Source organism: Cyanistes caeruleus, unplaced genomic scaffold (assembly GCF_971803275.1).
Source record: "Cyanistes caeruleus unplaced genomic scaffold, bCyaCae1.hap1.1 HAP1_SCAFFOLD_65, whole genome shotgun sequence".
NCBI classification, from domain to species: domain Eukaryota; kingdom Metazoa; phylum Chordata; class Aves; order Passeriformes; family Paridae; genus Cyanistes; species Cyanistes caeruleus.
The window spans coordinates 2682573-2707318 of record NW_028255884.1 but is presented as its reverse complement, the minus strand read 5'-3'; the positions used below and the strand labels follow the sequence as shown (position 1 = coordinate 2707318).

The window sequence follows — 24746 nt, the reverse complement described above, 5'->3', positions numbered from 1 at the left end:
GATGGAGCAGGAGAGAGGGGGAAAGGGGCACTGACTTCCTCCTCACCTGCCTCGGTGTCCTGGGACATCTTCCTCTTCCTCACAGCCTCCTTCTCCATCCAGCCAAGGTTTGGGAATGGGAAATCCTGGTTTGGGGAAATACAAGGGATGAGGACATTGAGTTTGCAGGTCCCTCTGTCAAAGCTCATCTCTAGAAGTCACCGGACATCTGGGGTCCATAAAACCTCCAAAAAACACCAATATTCAGCTCTGAAAATGCCTCCCAGGAGTTCCCCATCTCTAGTCTCCCCTGTCTTCAAGAAGAGAAGGTTCAAGGGTTCCCGCCTGTCCCAGCTGCTGGGAGTCAAGCTTGTACTAGGGACAACCTGTCTGCTCAGTCCCTACCATCCCCAGGCAGCTGGGAGTGCCAGGAATCCAAAAAGTTCCCCCTGTTTCCATTTCCCCACTTAGGGATGGTGAGACCCCCCAATGTCCCCCCAAGTAGGATCTTCCACTCAGCTTTGGAGTTCCACATTCTCCAAACATTCCCCGCCCGCAAAATAAACCCAACGCAGGGACCCCCCCAGGATATCCGGGCAAAGCTCCCACTCCACCATCACCTGTGGGATGGTGGGTGATGATCCCACAGGAGGGGGCTATGAATTCAAGGAGTGCTCAACCTTGTGGTTCCTTCTCCTTTCCGTGATCCTCCTTTGTCCCTCCTCTTCCTCCCTCTCCTCCCCTTCCATCCTTCCTCCTCCTCTTCCTCCCTAACCCCACCTCCTTCTCCTACTTCCATCCCTTCTCCCTCTCCTTCTTCATCCCTCCTCTTCCATCCCTCCTTCTCCTCCCCCAGGAGCAGCAACACCCTCGGTGCCCCGTTCCCAAACCCCTCACAGCCCACGGCAGGAGCGGGGATGGAGCCGGGACAGGTCGGGATGGGCAGCGCGGGGCTCTCCGCTGCTCCCACCCGCTGGGGACGGGGGGAACCCGGCCCGGGGAAAAGGAGAGGGAAACTGGGAAAATGGGGGGCTGCAGATCCAACCTGGGGCTGGCTGGGGACCCTGGCTGGGGACTGCCAGCCCTTGGGGCTCCTCTGGGGAGATGTGGGAGGGGGGAACACAGAGAGGGCTGGGGGATCCCAGGAGTGGCAGCACTGGCAGGGACTGGTTTGGACTGGGATCATCCTGGCAGTGGCTGAGATTGCACTGGCTGTGTACTGACATCATACTGGGATCATACTGGGATCAGACTGGGATCATACTGGGATCAGACTGGCAGTCAGTAGGAGCCTCCAGGGGGCAATTGAGACCAGGCTGTGAGGAACTGGGAATATGCCCTGCGCTCCCCAGAACCCCGGGATCGCCCCCCATAGGTCCCATGTGTCCCCCAGACCCTTCAGGATCCCCGAGTGCCCCCTCAGCGCCCGTTCGAGGCCCCCCAAAGTGTCCCTGGATCGCTGAATGCTCCCGACCCCACAGATTCCCCTTCCAGCCACTCCTGGGAATTCATCTCCCATCATCCCACAACACAGTTCCGCGCCCAAACCTCCTGCCGTGCCCCGCGACCTAAAGAGCCCGGTCACAGCTCCCCAGGTTCCCCCCAAGTGCTCCCGAGCCGTGTACATTCGCCCAGAGCACCTGCAGCTCGGACGCAGAAGTCTTCTCCAAGCGCTTCCCCACACCGCCGAACGCGCCTTCCGAGCCACTTCCGGGACTACAGCTCCCATCATGCTCCGCGGCGCCCATAGAGCGCTATTCCGACCGGGACTGCATCTCCCGTCATGCCACGCGTCCCACCGGAACCTATTGGAGCTGAGCCTCCAACTCCCGTGATGCTCCGCGGCCCATTAAGCCTCATTATACCGGCGCCTACAACTCCCATCATCCCCCGCGGCCCAGAGATTCCCCGTTACAGCCCCCCAAGTGCCCGCTGGGACCCCGAAGGGCCCCCAGATTCCCCTCCCTGACCTCCAAGTGCCCCCCTGGACCCCCAAGTGCTCCCCCGAACCCCGAAGTGTCCCACAGAATCCCTAAATGCCGCTCCAAGTGCCCTCCCGGCTCCCCATGTGTCCTCCAGACCCCCAAGTTCTCTCTAAGTTCCGTCCCCCGACCCAAAACTGCCCCAAATGTTCCTCAGAAAAGTCCCCATGGACCCCAAAGTGGCCCCTTTTACCCTGTCTGAGAAAATGATAAAAATGATGATCAAAGGACTAAAAATATGTGTAATTAGCATAAAGAGGGAGAAATAGTGACCAATTAATTAATGAAGGGAATTGTGGAACTTGGAACCAAGGACCGATAATGTTTTTAGTTGCGCAAAATGTATCAATTCTTTTATATAAATATAAAAATTAGGTTATAAAAATTCAGAATAATAGTATTATAAACTTAAAAATTTATTTTTATTAATTAATTAGTTTTTAATTATAAAGAAAAATTATAAAGAGAAATGTTTTCAATGTTTTGGGATGTCAGTCCCAGGTGGGCGATTTTAGACATGCTGAGGCTCGGGGTGAGGAGCAGGTTGTCCAAACAGGGGCAGCCCACAAGGGGCTCATTCTTCTCCCTGACCAGACCTCCTCAGGAGACATTCAGCATCAGGATTGTAAAGAGTAAATCGTGACCTCCTGATCAGTACACAAAGATGTTTTACAGTTTGAACAGCAGAATGTTGTCACCGTAAGGGGCCTTCTTTATTAATATACCTCATGTTGTGTCATGTTTGGTAAATACCAATGTTGTTGTAACAGCCTTCTTTGTTAAAATATTGCTAAAAATGAAATTAGAATTTTGACAACTAGGTCCCTTGGGTTAATGGCAGTTTAATTAAAAATGAATACAATTTACTAAATTGAATAGTAATGTGGTATAAAAGAATACAGTTTAGTAAAATACTACAGTTTAATAAAAATTGAAATTTATATAAATAATCTGCTAGTAATTAAGTATGATTAAAGCATAAGCAAAACTGACCAGGGTACAGAGGCTTCCCACCCTGCCTCAAGTTCAAAACAAAGCACTTCAAGCTAAACTTATATACTGTATGCTTATACATATTCCTTAATGTTTCCTCTAAGTTCCCTCCTATTTCAAGTTTTTCTGACTTTACATCACTTTTCTTCACGGCACATGCCTCAGTTGTTGTTAGGGGGTCTTCAGTCTTCTTTTGGTGGTCTTTTGGCGAAGGCTTCTCTTCTTCCTTGTTGTCCTTTGGATAACCTTACAGGTTTGTGCATACATACTGAGCATTGTGTTATGTAAGTCTATTAATTAGCCTTATGTTTACTCATCTTTAGGCCCAATGCCTAAATTTGTTCTAATTTTGGTCCATCTCAAGGCGATTTTGGTCTTGAGACACCATTTATCTTCTAAACTACATCCTGTACCTTAATTTTGACATGTAACATCTGCAAAGGGGTACATCTGCTTTGTAACACTGATTCTTGATTGTTTCAAATAATAACTTTAATAACAGTTACAATTTAGTTAGCACGAACCAATTCCATTTATTACAACTGCAAATACCCCTTATATCCCTTTTTATTGGTTTCCATGCTAACTGCCTTGCTTTCCTCCTTGCTATGGATAAACTTGTATTTTCTCAATTTCTTCTTTTGCTAACTCAATTGTTTGGCCTGCAGATCAGCTGCTAAGCCCATCCACATTCAGCTCTTAGTCTTCAGAGGGAAACTGTGAGCACAGTGAGAATCTCCCAGTGTGCAGGAGGGTCCCTGTGTGCCAGCTGCAGCTGGGGCCTCAGCCATCTCCTCTCTCAACAGGTTCCCCTCTGCAGCTTCACAAGAAAGGCCAAACACCTCCCTCAGGGACACCTGCACCACACATTTCACATCTCCATGCCCATCCGTGATGTCCCTGTCACAGCTGCATTACCAGCTTGCTGCCGTGCAGATGCTGCCACCACCCAAAGCAAGGCCCTGTGTCCCTGAAGGGACCCGCCCTGCTCTGTGGCCTGGACTGAAGGTGGGTCCCTCCTGCCAGGGCAGGGCCCAGCACAGCTCTTCTGTTCCAATAAAGAGATGGAGCTCTCACCCCAGTGTCTGGCTGGTACCACCAGCAAAGCCCACACAGCACCAGCCCTGGCTGAGCTCCATGTCCAGGAGCAGGCAGGGCTGACCCTGGTGTGGGCAGGCAGGAGCCAGGCAGGGGCTGCTGTGACCAGAGGCAGGGCCCCAAGGGGCTGGGGGAGTCTGTGTTGAGCATCCCTGGGCTGAGGGCACATTTCCTTCAGTGGCATCACCTGGGCCTGGACCTCCTCCAGTGCCATGCCCAGGAAAAGAGGCAACCATCAAGAGCCTCTCCTGGGACAGCGCCTGACCAGCAATGTCAGCAGGCAAAACCAAGGTTTTGTTTAGCAATGACCCTTTGATGAAGTCAAAGATTCACAGTCAGAGCAGTCCTCTAGTACAGATGGAAGTACACTTGGGGCAGACATCTAAGGCCATGAGGTCACAGAAGGCTCTGGGGTGACAGCAGGCTGAGGTGACAGCAGGCTCTGAGGTCACAGAGGTCCCAGAGCCCCGTGGCTGCCCAGCACCACAAAGACCGAGCAGTCAGTCCTTGACCACGACTGTTGTGGCAGCAGCGGCGGCGGCAGCAGCGGTGCTGACATTGGGACAGCGGTGTCAGGACAGTGGTGGCAGCAAGAGCTGCAGGACTGGCAGAGGGCAAGGCACCATGGCCTTTGCTCTGCGCCTCCTCCTCCTGCTCCTCCTGGCAGTGGCCCTGCCTGACAGGGCTACCCAGGCTGCTCCGTGGCGAGCAGGGCGAGCAGGTGAGCCGGCAGCCTCAGTCCCCTTTCCCGGGACAGTGCTCCCTTCTCCCTGGGAAGTGTTGGGGATGGTTTTCCCCAGGGCTTTAGGGAGGGTTTTCTCTGTGTGAGGGAGAGAGGCCTCAGGGGCCCTGGGCTGGTCCCACTGCCCTTCCAGGGATGTTGCACAGGGCCTGCAAAGAGGGTGGAGAGTGACCAGAGCCAGCCCAGAGCTCCCCAGGCCCCTCTGCAGATTTGGCTATGTCCATTGACATCTGGCTCCCACAGCCTTCCCCGACCCCTTTGCAGTGCCCAGTTCCTAAGGCAGAAGGGAGTCCCAGCACACCATGGAATGGTTCTGATCTGTGCTCCCTTCCAGATGAGGGTGGTAGGAAGGCTTCTCCAGCAGCTTGGCTTCATGAAGATTTTCTGCCTCTGGAGCCCCATGCAGGTATGTTCTCACTGTCCCAACAAGGAATAAACACTGACACCCTGGCAGGAAGCATGTGACAGAAGCTGCTGTGGCTGTTGAGTTACAGGTGTGTCTGCAGCGAGGACATTTCAAGCTCCTTTTCTGGTTGCTGCACGCAAGCCCAGCTCCCATCACAGGGGTGAGTGGTGTGTCCCTGCTGATCCCACAGGCTGAGCCCTGGTTCTGTGGGATCCATTCATCTGAAATGGAAATACTTTCTGTTAAGGTCCTCCTATAGGGAGGAACAAACCTACAGGAGACAAGATGTTGAGTGATCTGGAGAGACGCCGTGGTGGGTCCATGTCCCTCAGCCTCCTCCTGAGACTCAGCAGCCAGGGGCTTTCTCTGCACATCTGGACACGCCGTGCCTGGCACAGCAGGAAGGGATCCATGTCAGCCTCACTGCCCTGCTGCTGCTTTCATGGCCTGCAGGGCTGTTTCCCAGCCTGGCCTGGCTGCAGCTTCTCCCCAGCCTCTGCAGGAAAGCATTTGGCATCAGCTGACAGGGAGCCCAAACTGCACCATGGGCCATGAACACCCTGAGATCTTGTAGAATTCTCTGGTCTCCGGGTAGATCAGAAATGGCAGCTGTTTGGAGAAAGGAGGGCTCTGGCCAATCCCAAAAGTTTATATGATTTCCTGGTCCTTAACCAAGTCTTTGGCAAGCATTGCCTCCTGAAGGTGCCACCTCCCCAGTGGGGAATGCTGCCATCTGATCCAGCTGTCCCTTTCTGCAGAAGTGGATGGAGAGGCTGTGCTGAAGGCAGCGTTTCCCGGAGGAAGCAGTGGCTCATGGGCAGCCTCTGCTGCAGGAAGGGAGGCCATGCCAGGCACAGTCACAGTCCCAGGAGGTAATTGCTGTGCCTCTGGGCCTGAGCCCTGCTGAGGCTTGAGCTGCCATCTCTGCTGCTGGGGAGCACCCACCCTTCAGGGATGTTGCACAGGGCATGGAAAGAGTTTTGAGAGTGACCAGGAGCCAGCCCAGAGCATTCCAGGCCCCTCTACAGCTTTGGCCATGTCCACTGACATCTGGCTCCCATGGTCTTACCCAACCCCCTGGCAGTGCCCAGTTCCCTAAGGCAGAAGGGGATCCCAGCACACCATGGAATGGTTCTGATCTGTGTTCCCTTCCAGATGAGGTTCCCAGGAAGGATTCTCCATTAGACTGGCTGCATAAAGTTTTGAAGCCCTTGGAGCCTCCTGCAGGTATGTTCTCAGTGTCCCATCGAGGAATAATCATTGACAACCTGGTAGGAACCAGGTGACAGAAGCTTCTGTGGCTGTTGAGTTACAGGTGTGTCTGCAGGGAGGACTTTCCCAGCTCCTTTGCTGATCACTGCCCGCAAGCCCAGCTCCCATCGCAGGGGTGAGTGGTGTGTCCCTGCCGTACCCACAGGCTGAGCATTGCTTTTCTGGGATCCATTCCTGGGAAATGGAACTATTTTTTGTTAAGGTCCTCCGAGAGGGAAGAACAGAGCCACAGGACAGAAAGAACCACTTGAGTCACACCATATCCTGAAAGAAATAGAGAAGGAACTGCTCAAAGGGCGTGGAGGGTACATTTCCCTCAGCCTTTCCTGAGATGCAGCAGTCAGGGGCTTTCTCTGGACATGCCATGCCCTGCACCATGGGAAGGGATCCATGGCAGCCTCACTGCCCTGCTGCTGCTTTCAAGCCCTGCAGGGCTGTTTCCCAGCCTGGCCTGGCTGCAGTTTCTCCCCAGCCTCTGCAGGAAGGCATTTGGCATCAGCAGACAGGGAACCCAAACTGCACCATGGCCCATGCACACCTTGAGATCCTCTGCAACTTCCTGATCTCTGAGCAGATCAGGAGAGGTGGTGGTTTGGGCAAGAGAGAGCCTGGGCCTTTTCCTGATCCTCTTCCATGTCTTTGACAAGCACTGCCTCCTGAAGAGGCCACTTCCCTGCTATGTAATGGTTCCATCTGATCCAGCTGTGCCTCTTCCTTTCTCAAGGGATGGACAGAGAGGCTCTATGGAAGGTAGCATTTCCTGAAGGAAGGGAGGCAATTGCAGGCACGGGCCCAGGCACAGGAGGTAATTGCTGTGCTGGGCTCAGCCCTTGGTGGGGCTGTGTGCCAGCAGCTCTTCCCACAGGGCTCCTCCTTGCATGGCTGAGCAGCAGCCAAAGCTGGAGGTGCCTCGGCTTCCAGGCCTCTGGAGCTCATTCCCAGCCCCTGGGAATCAGGATTCCTGCACCAACATCCATCCCACTGCAGCTGCTCCTGGAGCTGGCCCTAAGCATCCTGAGGCCCAAGACACAGGAGCAGCCCCGAGCGGGAGCCCTGCTGCGATCCCAGGGCCACAGCCAGCCCTGGCTCCCAACTGGGCAGGGGCTGCACTGGCCCCTGACAGGGCCTGGCTCTGTCCCCTTGGGCTGGGGGAGCTGTCACAGAGCAGGGAGGGTCAGGGGTGGCAGTGGCTGCTCAGGGATGGGTTTGGCCCGTGTCCCTGGAAGGAGCCACTGCCCAAGCAGCTGCGCTGTCCCCGGGTTCTTCTCTCAGCTTTCTGGGTTTTATTGGGTGGCACAGCCTGTGCCAAGGGCTGGCAAGGTGCCTGCAGGCCCCAGCTCTGGGGGAAACAGGGAATATCCTGGACATACCCACCATGCTGCCAGCTCAGCAGTGGAGCACAGCACGGCCTCACGCTGCCCATTGCTCCTGCAGATGCAGCCAGCACAACACGTGTTCCCAATTCCCAGAAGGGCATCAGAAGAGGTTTCTGTCAGGGAACACGCTGTTGGCTAGAATTAATGGCAGGCCTGCTTTGTTTGGTGCTTGTCTTCATTTTATGCGGTGTTGGAATCTGGTATGCCTGCAAGAGAAAACAGTGAGTGTTTCGTTCATCTTTCCCTCAAACAGCTTCTTTTGAAAGTTATTGTAGAATAGAAACATTCCCAGTGAAGCTGCTGTGGACTTGTGGATAGTCCTTGGTTGTCCAAATAACTCTGCTGAGAGTTCTGCTGCTGCCCAGACCTTCCATTGGCCTCTTAATTGCTGGGCCTTGTCCTGGGGAGCCCGCTGGGGCTGCAGCCAGTGCTGGCTCCCCCTGAGGCTGCCTGGCCAAGAGCAGCCCCAGGAGCAGCGGGCAGAGGCAAAGCAAGGTGGGCAGGAGAAAGAGCGGGGACGAGATTGCCCTTGACAGGCAGAGGTGCTCTAGGGCCCGCTCCTGGCCAGGGACCCTGCCCAGAGCCATCCCCTGCTCTCCAGGGCCTTGAGGGGCAGCTGTCCAGCTGGGCCAAGCTGTGCCAGCAGCTCCAGCCGTGCTGGGGAGCCTTGGCAGCTCTGGGCCCTGCTGTGCAGGAGGGTCCCTGTGTGCCAGCGGCAGCTGGGGGCCTCAGCCACCTCCTCTCTCCACAGGAGCACCTCTGCAGCTTCAGATGTCTGGCCAAACAACTCAGTGTTGTGAAAAATGAGGATCAGATATTTTTCTTATGGAATTTAAAGGTTTAATAAAAAGTTACTTAGGACCTAAAAATAAAGTAGAGTACATAGATACAGCCAGGTGTCTCTGCATTCAGCCAAGAGAGCACACCAGACTAACAAAGGTGTTAAAAAACCTTAAAAACAGAATCCTACTACATATCCATAAATTCTCATGCATATTCATACATTCTTCTTAGGATCTTTGGTGTTCTTCTGTTTAGTTTTCTCTTGCCCCCTTCCCAATAGATCAATCTTCTTGGCGCCAATGAGATTTACATTTCCTGATAACAGAAATGCAATAAATTCCTCCCCCAGAGTTCTGGTCACTGCTGTCTTCATCTGGATAAGATAGTTTCTGAATGTAGGGGGCATCTCCAGCTATCTTTTGCAGTCTTTGGGTTATACAAACTAAAGTAGTTTTTGTTTTAATACTATGCCAAAGCTTAACATATATGTATTATACCACTATTTCTAAGTTTCATCAATAACAGAAATAAAGGAAACCATATTAATACAGCTAGATTTTCTAATCTTATACATATAACATTCCTTATAATATTTGAGAAAAGCCAATAATATGATATGCATTTATAACAGTGTGAATGTTAATCACTACACTCAGTCAGGGAGAACTGCACCTCTCTTCCTGCATCTCCAAGCCCTTGTCTGTTTTCCTTGCGAAAGCTGAGTTATCAGCTTATTGCTGTGCGGCCACCACCCAGAACAGGACCCTCTGTCCCTGAAAGTGCTGGCCCTGGTGTCTGGACAGGACTGAAGGCAGGACCCTCCTGCCAAGGCAGAGCTTGAGCAACACCTTTGGGCTTCTGCTCTGGGGTCTGGCTGGTACCAGCAGCACTGGCACAGCTGCTTGGCTGGCCACAGCCTTGGCTGGGCAGGCAGCAGCCGGGCTTGGGGAACCCACCTTGTTATCTTCATTTTTTATTTTTAAAAAGTAGAAAATTTTTGAAATATTTAGAATTATTTTTAGTAGGAAGTAATCCCCAAATGTTTCTTCCCTTTTTCCATATTAATAACATATTTTTCAAAGTAGTTTTAGAATTCTGGAACATTTTTTCCACTTCTGCAATTAAACAGGAAGTTGCATTTAATTGATAATATTTACTCTAAGAGGGATTAAGACACCCTGTTGAGGGTTAGGTGTCCCTTTTTTTTTTTAGTTCTGGCTTGCCTGTGGAATTTTTACCCATTAGTTGTGGGGAAAACCTAACTGTGGGTACTTGGTGGGTGCTTGACAAAAGACAAAGAGTTTGGCCGGTCCCAGGGGTGGAAGGGGACAGGAAAAAGGAGGATGGGGACAGTTTGGGGGGCTTTCTTCAGCTTCAGAGAAGGACACTTTGGGTGCAGAGCTGCTGCGGTGGGCACAAGAGAATTTCACCATCACTCACACGGAGCTGCTGCTGCTTCTCCTTCTCCCCTCTTTGTTGGTGGCCTCGCACCCCCTGTCCTGCCGTGACGTGTGGCAGTGCCAGGCACCGCCGTGGAGCTGCTGATCCACCTCAGCCACCGGCCCAGGATCTCAGCTCATCCCTGCTGTTCCAGCTGAGTGTTCCTCAGAGCCCTGCAGGAGCACCGGGACTGCCTGCCCGAAGGGGTTTGTGAAACAAAGCCTCTCCTCCATCCCATCTCAGCCAAGAAAGCTGTCACAGGGCCCCTGGATCTGTTTTCTTGTTAATGCTGAAGTTATTGTTGTTTGTTTGCCTGGTTATAAATACTAATAAAGAACTGTCATTCCTATCCTCAGATCTCTGCCTGAAAGCCCCTTGATTTCAGAATTATAATAATTCAAAGGGAGGGGGTCTACATTTTCATAGCAGGGGAGGCCCCTGCCCTCCGTAGCAGACACCTGTTTTCCAAAACAAAGACAGATGGGGAGTTTCTCCATCCTCCTTATCTCTGTGGGGCCAGCAGTGCTCTTGGTTCCTCATGCTCTTTTTGTGGGGCCTTTTGTGTCTGTGCCCCTCCAACTTAGGGGGACATGGGATATTTGCTGCCCCCTTTCTCCTTCTGGGAAGCCTGTGCGGGCTCTTTGTCCCTCTCTGATTTGGGGGTTGCCAGTGTTGTCACCATCCTGGCCGCCCCCGGCCGCTCTTTGCCCTTTGCCAGGCCAGGGGTGTTCTCTGTCCCCTTGCAATTTGTGGGGCTGGCACAGGCACAATTCCCCTCCTCTTTTTGGGGCTGGCAGTCTCCTCTTCCCCCTCTAACTTGGGGGATGCTCTGGGCTACATCCATCTCTTAGTTTGGGGGGGGCAGGTATTTATCTCCCTTCAGTTTGGGGGGCCCGGGGATAGTCTCCATCCGCCTCCAGTTTTGAGGGGCCTGGGAGTAGTCTCTGTCTCCCACCGATTTGGGGGGACAGGTGCAGGCTCCACACCCCTCTGATTTTGAGGGACAACCTGGAGGAAAGGCACCAAAATCTTGCCAAAGGCTGAAGAGAACACTCTGATTACCCCTTTTGCTAAGAGGTTCCCTTAGCTGAAGTTGCTAACCAGGACAAAACTTCCAGGCCCGCAGTGGGTTTTGGGTTGTTTTATTTCCTGGGCCCTCAGTCCTGCGTGGGACACGGGAACTGGGTGCTGCAGAGGCTGCGCCAAGGCATCAGAAATGCCCACCCAGCACCCAAGGGTGGTAGAAGATCTGCTCCAGCACTGGCTGGTCCATGGGGTGCTTGGACAAACAGCAGCGGATCAGATGTTGGCACTCTGGGGAAAGAAGGCAGAAAGCGGCGCTCACTTGCAGAAGGCTCCTGCCCAGCTGCTCCCGGCGCCTGCAGAAGCCGGGCCACGCTGCGTGTGCTGGGAGCTGCCCTTGGCGGGAGAGCAGCACGGCAGGACAAGCGTCCCCTCCTTCAGCCAAGCGTGCCACACCCAGCCTGCCACGGGCCACCTGCTGCAGCCGGCCCTTGAGGGCACATGGATGTCCCAGCGCAGCTGCGGGAGGGCCGGGCTGGGCTGCGCGGTGCCACCTGCCAAAGCCTGCCTGCTTCAGGCCATGTACCAACCTGGAGAGACCTCCTGCGGGAAGAAGAGCTGCCCCAACACGGTGTCACGCTCGTTCTCGAAGGGCAGGAACCCGCACACCATCTCAAACAGCCGGCTGAATGCCGCACCCCACGGCCCAGGAGGGAATGGGGCTGTGCAGTGCCTGGCACTGGGAGCAGGGCCCGCGCTCTGGGCTCACTGGCAAACTGTGTGAAGGCCCGCTCCTGGAGGAAGGTGCCACAACCGAAGTCCATCAGCTTCAGGTCCCCAGTGTCTGGGTTGACAAGGAGGTTCTCTGGCTTGATGTCCCGGTGCAGGGCGCCGCAAGCCGTGCAGTGCCATACGGCCTCTCTTATGGATGGAGGCTGTCAGAGATAGCGGAGGCTCCTGGCACCATGGACATTCTCTGACCGCCTGAGCTTCTTGCACGGATGGCGGGTCTTCTCTGCTGTGCCATCCTTGCATAGCTTGAGGCTCTCCCAAGGATGGTCAATCTTGCTGGGAGCAGCCTCCACAGGGGATGGTGGCTTCTGGAGAAGCTGGGCGAGCCACAGCAGGGATGGTGGCCTCACCTCATCAGCTTCTCCAGTTCTTTCCACAACGCCTGCCACATCCCAAAGTAGAGCGGCACAGATGTCCCATTGTGTGCCCAGTGCCAGATCATCACTTCCTGTAGCTCTTGGGCCACTGCCATGCAGGGACTGCAGCTGCTGGAGCTCTCCAGAGGGCTTGCGGGAGCACCTGGCCGCCGGCGAGGGGTGGCCCGAGGCCTGGAGGACCTGGGAACTGCAGGGGCTGCTTGGTTCCTCCATGGGCCTCTGGGCCTAACCCTGGGGCGCTTCCTCGTCTGACGCCTCCACGGTTTCCAGTGGCCACCGGCCCAGCAGACAGCCACAGCAGCCAGCAGCAGGACAAGGGCAGCCATCAGGACGCCACCGTCACCCATGGCTACGGCACGTCCCATGGCGACTGCACTGGCAGCTGTGGGGGCTGGCCCGGTTTATATAGGGCTGGCGTGGTGATGTCACAGTGCTGTGACTGGCACAGCTGTGTGACATCACGGCCCTGCATCACACCAGAGCTTAACCCCTTTGTGACATCACGGCCCTGCATCACCCCAGCCCTCACCAGTTCCACGGGAGCGAGGAAGGGGCTCCCTGTGGGCACTCGAGCACCCTCTGGAGCAGAGGAGAAGGAAGATTCTTGTCTAAATAGGACACGGGGATGAGGAGGGGAACGGTGATGGTGTCACCTCCTTGCTGGCTGAGCATGGGACATGGATTGTCCAGTCGGGGATTGCAAAGTCCATGGACAGGACAAGCCCTGCTCAGCAACATGGAAACCATCGGTGTGCTGTCCACTACATTCCCATGCTGAATCCGAACTTGGATTCAAATCCAGTCTGTGCCTCTTTCTGGGATTTAAATGGATGTTATCCCATTGAAAACCAGTACCTTTAAAAGTTTAGGTTTCTCTGACTTCAGGGAATTGAGGTGCAAAGAAAATGAAAGGGTATGATGGAGTTTGCGTCCACCTAAAATTAACACTTTTTATGACAAATAAAATAAGCACAACGCCCATAAACCGTGCGCAGTATAGGGACAAACTGCAAAGACCAGGACTATGGGCAGACACAAAAATATATAGGGTAGGTCTGAGGGCAGAGTCTGAGGGCATGGGTCCAACCACAAACTGGGGTTAGAAATATGCAAAATACTGCAACAAATAACAACCAATCAGGGGAGAGAACCAGGAACATTCTAGAAACATAACCTTATTAGGGGTGAGTCGATTAACATATTAACTGCCATAATCCCTTTCTCTTTGCCACAACTTAAACAAATGCTTCCCAAGACTTGAACTTAATCCCTCTTTTTTTTCTGGGTGAAATTCAGCTGGCTTGGATCCCCAGCGAGGCACATTCCCTTATCACATTAGTCTGTTCTTCGCCCAACACTCCCTGTCCCCGTTCGTTTCACACTGGGATTTCTGCTCCAGAAGGATTCTCTGAGGGACACAATTAAAAGTCTCTCATGGAATGGGCAGATCCAGATTTAACAAGTGGGAAAGAGTTTAACCCCACTATCTGTTTAACTGGTCCCGAGGGTGGAGACCTGAAGGAAACTCATGACTGGATTCAGGTCATAGATCTGCAGATGCCAAGGAGATATTAAATTATCCTCCTTGGAATTAAAGCTGGGAATTTTTCTTTCTCTGGAGCAGTAAATTAGGATGTTGATGGGCCCCCCTTCTCTGCTCGCTCTGACCCTCCTGCCCCAGCCTCGCTCGGTTCCATTCACATTCCTCCTGTCAGGGACACTCTCCACACAGATCATGGCTCGGATTCCTTGGATCCTCAGCACTGTTTTTCCTGGATTTTAGCCAGGGCTTCCCTGGTTTTGGGGCAGGCTGGAGCGTGTGGAGCTTTCTGCAGCCACCGTTAGGGGTGTGTGTCTTCCTTTTCCCAGCAATTTCCCTCTGTCTTCCCATTACCGACGTTTCTCCTCTCCACCTCTTCCAGCTCCATGCCATGTTGACAGGAGCTCAGAAAGAGCAGGAAAACAGAAACAAGCAACACAGCGAATTCCTTTAAGAAAAATCCATTGATGGCCGGGAGGCTGCTGTGGCTCCTTCCTGAAAATCAGGGCTGTTGGGAGCACGGCACAAGGTGTCCCAGGACTTAGAGCTGGACACTGAACCCTCCTGGATCTCCTTGGCACCCGTCCCAGGCAGGGATGGTCCTGGATATCCTCCTGGATCTGCCCCAGGACGGTCCCTGCTCCCTGGGGTGGGATGGGACGGGTAGAGGACAAGGAATGAAGGTCAGGAGAAGAATACAGAGATGCTTCTTGCCACTGCAGCAAGAAATCTGGTGCACGGAAAGCTCAGCTGGAGATGAAGGTGGCCAAAAATGTGAGGCACAATAAAAATTGACTTGTTAAATCCATTAATAAAAAAAAATTAAAAAATAGAAATTACATCATCCCCTTCCAGGATGTGGATGGTCACCTGACAAACATGGACACAGACACAGTGCAGGTTTTGTAATGCATTTATTGCCTCTGTCTTCAACACTCACCCCTCCCTTCCCAGAGGAAAACACGCATTGTACCAAGGGACACTGCAAAGTCCTTGAAGAGGGCAAGCCCTGCTCAGCAGAAACCAAACCACCCCAGACTGAATCACAGCATTCCCATCTTGAATCCAAACCCAGCACGTGCCAGCTCTTGGGAAGAGAGGAACCCCATGGCAGTCAAAACCAGAGCAGTGGGACAAGCATGAGCGCTCTTTGGAATATCCAGATTTATTTAGAATGGAGACTCTGCGGAAGTTGGTGAGCTGCTAAGAGAAAACTCTTGCAGTCCTCGCCAGCCATTTCAGGAGAGCTCCCCAGAGACAGAGGAACTTCCCCTCCCTTTGTCTCTGGGGGATCTTCTCTGGCACAGGGTAGTGGTTGTTTGAAGTTGGTGCCACTGCAGCGTCCTGGGAGCCAGGGCTTGACACAGGTGGCAGCAGCACTCTTCCTGATGTGCTGCCGCTTGCTCCAGGGAAGTATTCATTGCAAGGGGCTGAGCTCCAGTTCTGATTTCCAGGCTTTTCCAGGCCATGTTCATCTTCAGGGATGAGCCAGGGCTGTGATCCCTGAATTGGGTGGGGCCGTGATGTCACAAAGGGGTTGAGCTCTGGTGTGCTGCAGGGCCGTGATGTCACACAGCTGTGCTGGCCACAGCACTGTGACATCACCGCGCCAGCCCTATATAAACCGGGCCAGCCCCCGCATCTGCCAGTGCAGTCGCCATGGGACGTGCCGTAGCCATGGGTGACGGTGGCGTCCTGATGGCTGCCCTTGTCCTGCTGCTGGCCGCTGTGGCTGTCTGCTGGGCCGGTGGCCACTGGCAACCACAGAGGCGGCAGACGAGGAAGCGCCCCAGGGTTAGGCCCAGAGGCCCATGGAGGAACCGAGCAGCCCCTGCGGCTCCCAGGTTCTCCAGGCCTCGGGCCACCCCTCGCCGGCGGCCAGGTGCTCCCGCAAGCCCTCTGGAGAGCTCCTGCAGCTGCGGTCCCTGCATGGCAGTGGCCCAAGAGCTGCAGGAAGTGATGATCTGGCACTGGGCACGCAATGGGACATCTGTGCCGCTCTTCTTTGGGATGTGGCTGGCGTTGTGGAAAGAACTGGAGAAGCTGATGAGGTGAGGCCACCTGCCCTGCTGTGGCTCGCCCAGCTTCTCCAGAAGCCACCATCCCTTCAGGAGGCTGCTCTCAGCAAGACTGGCCATCCTTGGGAGAGCCTCAAGCCTTGCAAGGATGGCACAGCAGAGAAGACCCGCCATCCGTGCAAGAAGCTCAGGCGGTCAGAGAACGTCCATGGTGCCAGGAGCCTCCGCTATCTCTGACAGCCTCCATCCCTCAGAGAGGCTCAGCCAGACCTGTCAGCCTGCAGAAGGTGCAGAGCCCAGGGACAGGTCTCCCAGCTTCCTTGGACCCTTGGACTTCAACAACATGGGCGCATCCCTGAGCACTGACATGGCCAGGGAAAGCCCACAGGTCCAAGTGGAAGCCCAGCCCGATCCAGGGGAGCCGTCTCAGGAGCAGGGGGAGGAGCAGCAAGTGTCCTGGAGCCAGCAGCTGCCGGACCACAGCTCCCAGGTGACGGTGCTGGACGTGCCAGCTGGCAACAACCTGTGCCTGGTGGATGAAAAGATTCCCGGGGGACCAGGGAGTTTCCTCCATCTCCAGGAAGCTGCTCCCATACAGCCACCAAATACCAACAAGGCTTCTGTACCGGCAGGTGAGACCTGAGGAGCTGTCTGAGGCTGCCATGGGGCTCTGGAGGGACATTCCCAGGCCAGGCCAGGGCCTCTGAGAGCAGCCTAGAAGCAGGTCAGAGCAAGGTGGCCGGCGCTGGCTGTGGCCGCTGCACATGCGGACACTGGGGGGGTTCCTGGCAGCATCAGGCCCTGTGATGGAGGCATTGTCTTCTCCTCACAGCCGGACGGCACCTGTGTTCCAACAGAGATTGTGCTGATGGAAAAGGGCTTTGGCTGCCGCAGAATCATCCAGCTCCTTGACTGGTTCCAGGTGCCTGACAGCTTCGTGCTGGTGATGGAGCGTCCAGAGCAATCTCGGGATCTCTTGCACGTCCTGCTGGAGCAAGAGTTCCTGAGTGAGGAGGCAGCGCGCTGGCTTTTCCTGGCAGGTGCTGGAGGCCGTGTGGCACTGCACCGCCTGTGGCGTCCTGCACCGGGACATCAAGCCAGAGAACCTCCTCGTCAACCTGGAGACTGGCGACCTGAAGCTGATCAACTTTGGTTGCGGCATCTTCTTGCAGGAGCGGGCCTTCACAGAGTTTGCCAGTGAGCCCAGAGCGCGGGCCCTGCTCCCAGTGCCAGGCACTGCACAGCCCCATTCCCTCCTGGGCCGCGGGGTGCGGCATTCAGCCGGCTGCCGGCTGCCCTTTGGCACGGGGCAGGTGCTGTGCCCCAGGAGCCGGCTGCCGGCCCTGCCGACAGAAAGGGGCTACAAAAGCCGGGCCCCGGCTCCTCGGCTTGGCAGGCCCACAAGGCCTTGGGCTGCTCCACTGGTGTTGTCAGCCTTGCAGAATGGTTTCTTGGCTTTGGCCCATTGTCAGGGGGAGGCAGGCAGGCCTTGGGGGGAAGTTGTGGCCATGGCTGCAGTCCCTGCCTCTGGCAGGAGGCTGGCACCAGGCTCTGGAAGGCAGCAGCCTGCGCCTGAGCAGCGCCGCCCGTCTCCCCTAGGAACACGCACGTACTGCCCGCCCGAGTGGATCGGCCTGCACTGCTACCATGGCGATGGGGCGACCATCTGGTCCCTGGGTGTGCTGCTGTTGGAGATGGTGTGCGGGTTCCTGCCCTTCGAGAACGAGCGTGACACCGTGTTGGGGCAGCTCTTCTTCCCGCAGGAGGTCTCTCCAGGTTGGTACGCAGCCTGAAGCAGGCAGGCTTTGGCAGGTGGCACCGCACAGCCCAGCCCGGCCCTCCCGCAGCTGCGCGGGACGTCCATGTGCCCTCAAGGGCCGGCTGCAGCAGGTGGCCCGTGGCAGGCTGGGTGTGGCACGCTTGGCTGAAGGAGGGGACGCTTGTCCTGCCGTGCCGCTCTCCCACCAAGGGCAGCTCCCAGCACACGCAGCGTGGCCCGGCTTCTGCAGGCGCCAGGAGCAGCTGGGCAGGAGCCTTCTGCAAGTGAGCGCCGCTTTCTGCCTTCTCTCCCCAGAGTGCCAACATCTGATCCGCTGGAGTTTGTCCAAGCACCCCATGGACCGGCCAGTGCTGGAGCAGATCTTCTACCACCCTTGGGTGCTGGGTGGGCATTTCTGATGCCTTGGCGCAGCCTCTGCAGCACCCAGTTCCCGTGTCCCACGCAGGACTGAGGGCCCAGGAAATAAAACAACCCAAAACCCACTGCGGGCTGGCGAGTCTGGTCCTTGTTAGCAACTTCAGCTAAGGGAACCTCTTAGCAAAAGGGGTAATCAGAGTGTTCTCTTCAGCCTTTGGCAAGATTTTGGTGCCTTTCCTCCAGGTTGTCCCTCAAAATCAGAGGGGTGTGGAGCCTGCACCAGTCCCCCCAAATTGCTTGGAGGCAGAGACTTCTCCCAGGTCCCTCAAAACTAGAAAGGATGGAGACAATCCCCGGGCCCCCCAAAATGAAGGGAGATAAATACCTGGCAACCTAAAATAAGTGATGGATATAGCCCAGAGCATCCCCCAAGTCAGAGGGGGAAGGGGAGACTGCCAGCCCCCCCAAAGAGGAGGGGAATTGTGCTTGTGCCAGCCCCACAAATTGCAAGGGGACAGAGAACATCCCTGGCCTGGAAAAGGACAAAGAGCAGCCGGGGGATGCCAGGATGGTGACAACACTGGCAACCCCCAAATCAGAGAGGGACAAAGAGCCCGCACAGGCTTCCCAGAAGCAGAAAGGGGGCAGCAAATATCCCCTGTCCCCCTAAGTCGGACGGGCACAGACACAAAAGGCCCCACAAAAAGAGCATGAGGAACCAAGAGCACTGCTGGCCCCACAAGGGTAAGGAGGATGGAGAAACTCCCCATCTGTCTTTGTTTTGGAAGACAGGTGTCTGCTAGAAAGGGCAGGGGCCTCCCCTGGAATGAAAATGTAGACCCCCTCCCTCTGAATTATTATAATTCTGAAATCAAGGGGCTTTTAAGCAGAGATCTGAGGATAGGAATAACAGCTCTTTATTAGAATTTATAACCAGGCAAACAAACAACAATAACTACAGCATTAACAAGAAAACAGAACCAGGGGCCCCGTGACAGCTTTCTCGGCTGAGATGGGATGGAGGAGAGGCTTTGTTTCACAAACCCCCTCGGGCGGGCAGTCCCGGTGCTCCTGCAGGGCTCTGAGGAACACTCAGCTGGAACAGCAGGGATGAGCTGAGATCCTGGGCCGGTGGCTGAGGTGGATCAGCAGCTCCGCGGCGGTGCCTGGCACTGCCACACGTCCCGGCAGGACAGGGGGTGCGAGGCCACCAACAAAGAGGGGAGGAGGAGAAGCAGCAGCAGCTCCGTCTGGGTGATGGTGAAATTCCCTTCTCCCCACCACAACAACTCTGCGCCCGAAGTGTCCTTCTCCAAAACTGAAGAAAGCCCACCAAACTGTCGCCACCCTCCTTTTTTTCCTGCCCCCTTCCCTCCTTGGTCCCGGCCAAACTCTTTGTCTTTTTTCAAGCACCCACCAAGTACCCACAGTTAGGTTTTACCCCAAACTAATGGGTAAAAATCCTATGGGCAAGCCAGAAATAAAAAAGAAAGACACCTAACCCCCAACAGTCCCTGAGACTGGGGCTTGGCTTTCCTCGTGGAGAGGTGCATCAAGGAAGGCTGCAGTGTGATGGAGACTGTGATGGGCTGGGAACTCACTGGGGGAAAGGATGGAGCAGTTGTGAAGTAAAAGGCAGGTGGGGGACAGAACTGTTCAGAGAAGGGCTGAGCTACAGCTTGAGGAAGCTGAAAAATGTCATTTGGGGTCATCCCAGATGGATTTCATTTCAGAAGTTATGGAACAAGTTTAATTTTTGGGAGGTGTCATGTTTTCCCTTGGTGGTGGACACTGTGCAGACTTGAGCTGCATTGCCAAAATGCTCAAGTCTCTGCTGCAGGTCACAGCGTTTCTTCTTTGGCTGATCCCGGCCCGGTGCTGAGCCCAGCAGAGCCCTGGCAGAGCCCAGAGCAGCCTCAGCATCCGCAGAGCCTGGCTGCAAGGAGAGAAAGCAGAAACCGCCCGTCAGCTGAAGGCTCCTGTCCCCTTGTCCCAGCCAGCCGCGGTGCCCAGGCCATGCTGGCCATGCTCAGAGCTGGGCCCAAAGCTGCCCATCACTGCTGCCTTGGGGAGCAGAGCAGGAGGGCAGGACATGTGCCCAGCCTGCAGCCAGCCACGGCAGATCCAGCCCCTCAGCAGCTGCCCAGAGCGGGATGCTCCTGTGCCCGCTGCCATCTCCCAAAAGCTCTTGTCCCTCCCATGCCAAGGAGATGAGGACCCACCTCACACCATCCGCTGCCACAAGAAAAGCTGGTCCCAAATGATGTCCTCAGTCTTCTCCAAGGGCACGGCCCATCCACGCCACAGCTGGTCCCAAGCACTTCCTGATCCAGACTGGACCCCACCTGGAATGCTTCCTTTAGAAAAACAAACAACTAATTAATGAAAATAGGTTACAGACAAAAAGGGGAAACGAAAAATGGTAAAAAAATCTTATGTCTGTCAGGAGCTTGAGGAAGGCCCAACCCCTACATTCTGGGAAAAAACCCACCCATGGGTGAGGGAAGCCCATGCTTTCTCCCTTTCCCCCTGCACTGTCCCCCAAAATCACGGTGATCCCAAAGCAAAGCAGGGGAGTGGAGCAGCCCAAGCCCTTCCTTGCCTGCACAGCAAAGCAGCCGTGCTCAGGTTCTGGAGTCCCACCTGTGCTCCTGCCATGGGGGTTTGTTTGTGTCGGGCTGGCTGCCCCAGCCCCAGCCCGGGGCACGGTGGGTGCTGGGGGCTGTTGGCAGGGCCAGGATCCCACTCCCATTTCGTCACCACCCCAGCCCACGTCCCCAGCCCTGCCAAAAACCAGCTGGGCAACCACTGAGGAATCAGCTGCATCTGCCCCAGTGAAAGGGAAACCTTTGGTTCCTGGCCAATGCACAAATCTGGGAGCATCCCCCTGGGTCTGGACTTACCTGAAAATTCCCTGTGGAGCCTGGCTTTGAAGAAGGTGCCAGAATCAAAGTCCATCATCGCCAGCTCCCACTGGCCAGGTGGAGGAAGAGGTTGTCATCCTTGCTGCTGTCCTCCATGTCTCCAGCAGCAGCAGCAGCAGCCCCACCTGGTACAGCTTCTCCAGGGGCTCCTTCTTCCCTGGGGTGACACCAGGCTGTCAGGGTTCTGCCCAGGGCCTGGCTGTCAGTGAAGCAGGACAAGCAAAACCAGCTCAGATGGTGCCCACCAGTGCTGGGCAGAGCAGCTCAGCTCCAGCACAAGGGCTGTGTGTTCCCATTCCATGACCCCAGTGCAGTGACACAGGCAGGACAAAAAAGTCTGGGTTTCTTTGCTGCTGATTGCCAGGGCATGTGTGGAGCTGTAACTTACCAGGTCCCTGCATCACTGTGCCCGTGGCTCTCTCCCTTCTTCTAGGGCTGATGAATATCCTGCATCCAGGGATCACAGGACAGGTCTTCTAATGAGGGCCTGTCCAAGGAGTTCAGGGATAAACACCACCTGATCAGAATTTGGCAATCTGGGGAGAGAAACCACAAACCACTGGTCAGTTGGAGAAGGCTCCTGTCGGCTTTGCCCCACTATTCCCGTGCCCAGGCCACGCTGGATGTGCTCAGAGCTGGGCCTAAACTTTCCCATCAATTCTTTGTTTTGGAGGAGAGCAGGAGAGCAGGACATGTGCCACCTCCTCAGCAGCTGCCAGAGCGGGATGCTCACGAGCCCGCTGCTGTCTCCCAACACTGGTGTTCCCCCCGTGCCCAGAGATGAGGATCCACCTTGGGAGAGCCGTTGTGGCAGCGGGAGCTGGCCCCATCTGATGTTCCTGCCCCTCCTGAAAGGGTGCTCCCCGCAGACCATCTCGTGCAGCAGGATGCCCAGGGACCAGACGGTCGCTGCCTCGCCATGGTACCAGCCGAAGTCGTTCCATTCCGGGGGGCTGTATGACGGTGTTCCTATGGAATATGGATGGAGCTCATCAGGGGGATGCTGCTGCTCCCAGAGCCTGGCCCCAGCATCCCTGGGCATGTGGGGGCTGCCCCAGTGGCACACGGGGTGACCTGCTGCCCTCTCACCAGCACCTGGGACTTGGGTACAAACCTGGGGTTGGAAAAGAAGCCACTGGTGCTGGAAGAGGGCAGCAGAAACCCTGGGAAGGCCTGACCATGACACACAAAGGGAAATACCCACTCAGTGCTGGGGAAAAACCATACCCACATCCTCCCTGCTGGCATTGCCCAAAATATATCTTGAACCAAGTCAAACCAGGTGAGCAGAGCAGTCCAAGCCCATTCTCACCTGCACACCAAACCAGCAGGTGCACAGGTTCTGCCTCCCCCTCTCTGCTACTCCCACCCACGGGGGTTTTGTCAGGCTGGCTGCCCCAGCCCCAGCCCCAGTCCTGGGCAGAGTGGCAGGCAAAGGCTGCCAGCAGGGCTGGAAGATGGGTCCCCACCCAGTTCTGCTCAGAAGCAACTTGGCTGAAGACTCAGTCCTGTGACTGGCAGCCAAAGGGAGAATCCCTCCTGCCACACCCAGGTTGGGCCAGGAGATGCCAGGACCAGGATCACCACCCCTGTGTGGGCTCACCTGCAAATTGAGTGTAGGCTGTGTCCTGCAGGTAGGTGCCACAGCCGAAGTCGATCAGTTTTGCCTCGCCGGTGTCCAGGTCTACCAAGACGTTCTCAGGTTTGATATCTCGGTGCAGGACCCCGCAGCTGGTGCAGTGCCGCACGGCCGCCAGCACCTGCTGGAACAGCTCCCGCGCCTCTTCCTCGGACAGGAACCTCCGTGCCCGAATGAAACGCCGCAGGTCCTGACACCGCTCCGGGCGCTCCAGCACCATCACGATGGTGTTAGGGAGCTCAAGCCATTCCAGCAGCTGCACCACACCGGGGAAGCCTGTGGACACCTTGTCCAGCAGCACTATCTCCAGGGGTGCGCTGGTGCCGTCGGGCTGCGGGAGGAGCACGGTGCCGTCAGTGGGGCTGAGGCCGTGCCAGGGCTCGGGAAGCCCTCAGCCAGCCCGGGATGCTCTGTGCCCTCCGCTGGCCCCACGCCCGCTCTCCCTCCAGGTGTCCTGGCGGCTCCCACCCTGCCGGGCCCCGGCTCATCCCCGCCCGGCACGGCCCGGCTTCTGCCGCTGGCCCCGCTCACTCACCAGCTCGCCCCAGTGCCGGACGCGGTTCCGTGGCACCTTTTTGATGGCCACCTGCAAGCCAAAGGGAACAGCGGATTCAGCTCACCGCCCACCGTGTCCAGCCCCATCCTCCTCCTCCGCCCCCTCCTCCTCCTCCGCCCGCCGCCGGCCCCTCTGCTCACCGGGAGTCCGTCCGAGAGCCGAGTGGCCGCAAAAACTCTGCCAAAGCCGCCGCGCCCCAGCAGTGAACCCACTCGGTAGCGCTGCTGCAGGGCCTGCTGCGCCTTCCCTGGGGAAGAGACGCGGCCGTCAGTGCTCGGCCCGGGGCCAGGAACGGCCCCCGAGCGCTCCCCGAGCTCCCCGGGCCGGGCACCCGCAGGCGTTCCCTCATTGGAACGCGACAGCGGCGGAGCTCGGGCCGGGGAAGCCGCAGCGGAGGCGGCGGCAGCGGCCGCACCGCCTGTGTCCTCCGCGGGCCCCGGGAGGAGCCGGGGCCGGGGCCGGGGCCGGGGCCGGGGCCGGGGCCGGGGTCGGGGTCGGGCCAGGCGGAGCCAAAGGGCAGCGATGCTGCCCCAGCCCCAGGCACTGATGCCCGCCCAGCACAGCCAGAGCCAGCACAGCCAGAGCTGGGCGGAGGCGAGACCGCGGAGGGACGGACGGGGCCGGGGCCGGGGCAGCCCCGCCCGGGGCCGGGGGCGGGCTGGGGGCATGGCCCGGGTGGGCACGGGGAGAGGGAAACTGGAAAAGAAGGGGACACAGGAAAAGGGAGATCAGGAGAGGATGCGGGACAGTGGAAGAGGGAGAGGAGAGACAGAAATCGATTAATTCTCTGCTTTCGCTGCTTTCGCCGCTGCTGCTGCTGCAACTGAAGCCCCGGGGCCGTTTGTCCCCGTGTCCGTTTGTCCGTTGCCCGCTCGGCCCCGCCCCGAGCCCCGCGCTCCCCGGGCAGCCCCTGAGCCTGGCCAAACACGGCAACTTTGCCCTGCTGAGCCAAGAGCCAGAGTCTGGACTCCTGCACAGGGGCACAGCAATGCCCTTGGCTGCTGCTGTGCCTTGTCCCTGCTGAGGCTCAGACACCGTCTGAGCACATTCCCTGAATGCAGAATTTGTACCTGAGCCAAGCACTGCACTTGTGTCTCCAGCATTGCTTTCCAAGGAAAACAGGGCAAGGCAAACTGGCTATAGCTCAGGGTATTTTACAGGGTCTAAAACTTGCCAAGTCTCAGATCTTAGAGGTGAGATCCATTTGGAATGAATGGGATGGAGAAACAGCGCAAGATGGAAAAGGGGAACATAAAAATAGAGAATAGAGAAAAAAAAAATAGAGAAAAATAGAGAAAAACATATTGGTTGTTTCTTTGGATTTTATTTTCATTTCTTAAAAAAGCCGTTTCAATTTTCCCAGAATCTTCTCCCCAGTCCCGTCTGTTCTTTCCAAAAACCTGTCCTGGAGAACAAGGCGCAGCTCCTGTCACAAGATGTGCCCCCAGCTGCAGCTTCTCTTGGCTTCCCACACTGTGAGTGCAGCACAACTCTTGCAGCAAAGCAGGACAAATGTTTGAAGAACTTGACAACTTGTTCTTTCTTTTCCTTGTGCACTGGGGAGTTGTGCCATTGGTGAGGTTTTCATTGTTCCTCTTCTACCCAAAGAAAACATGATGGGCTACCAGGAATTGTTGGGGAATACAAGCCTGGCTGAATGTGGAGAAAG

The 24746-nt window shown here is 56.0% G+C and overlaps 2 protein-coding genes across 2 annotated transcripts in view; both read right to left on the bottom strand.

The window, feature by feature from the left end:
- Nucleotides 1-24746, bottom strand: part of LOC147647177 (uncharacterized) — a 66515-nt gene that overhangs the window by 1150 nt on the left and 40619 nt on the right. The gene's annotated exons all lie outside the window — the stretch shown is intronic.
- The window catches only part of LOC147647176 (serine/threonine-protein kinase pim-1-like), a 90580-nt gene continuing 84687 nt past the window's right edge, over nt 18854-24746 (bottom strand). Inside the window, exon 8 of the mRNA XM_086872424.1 lies at nt 18854-19894. The gene's annotated coding sequence lies outside the window, so the exon portion shown is untranslated. The remainder of the gene's footprint in view (nt 19895-24746) is intronic.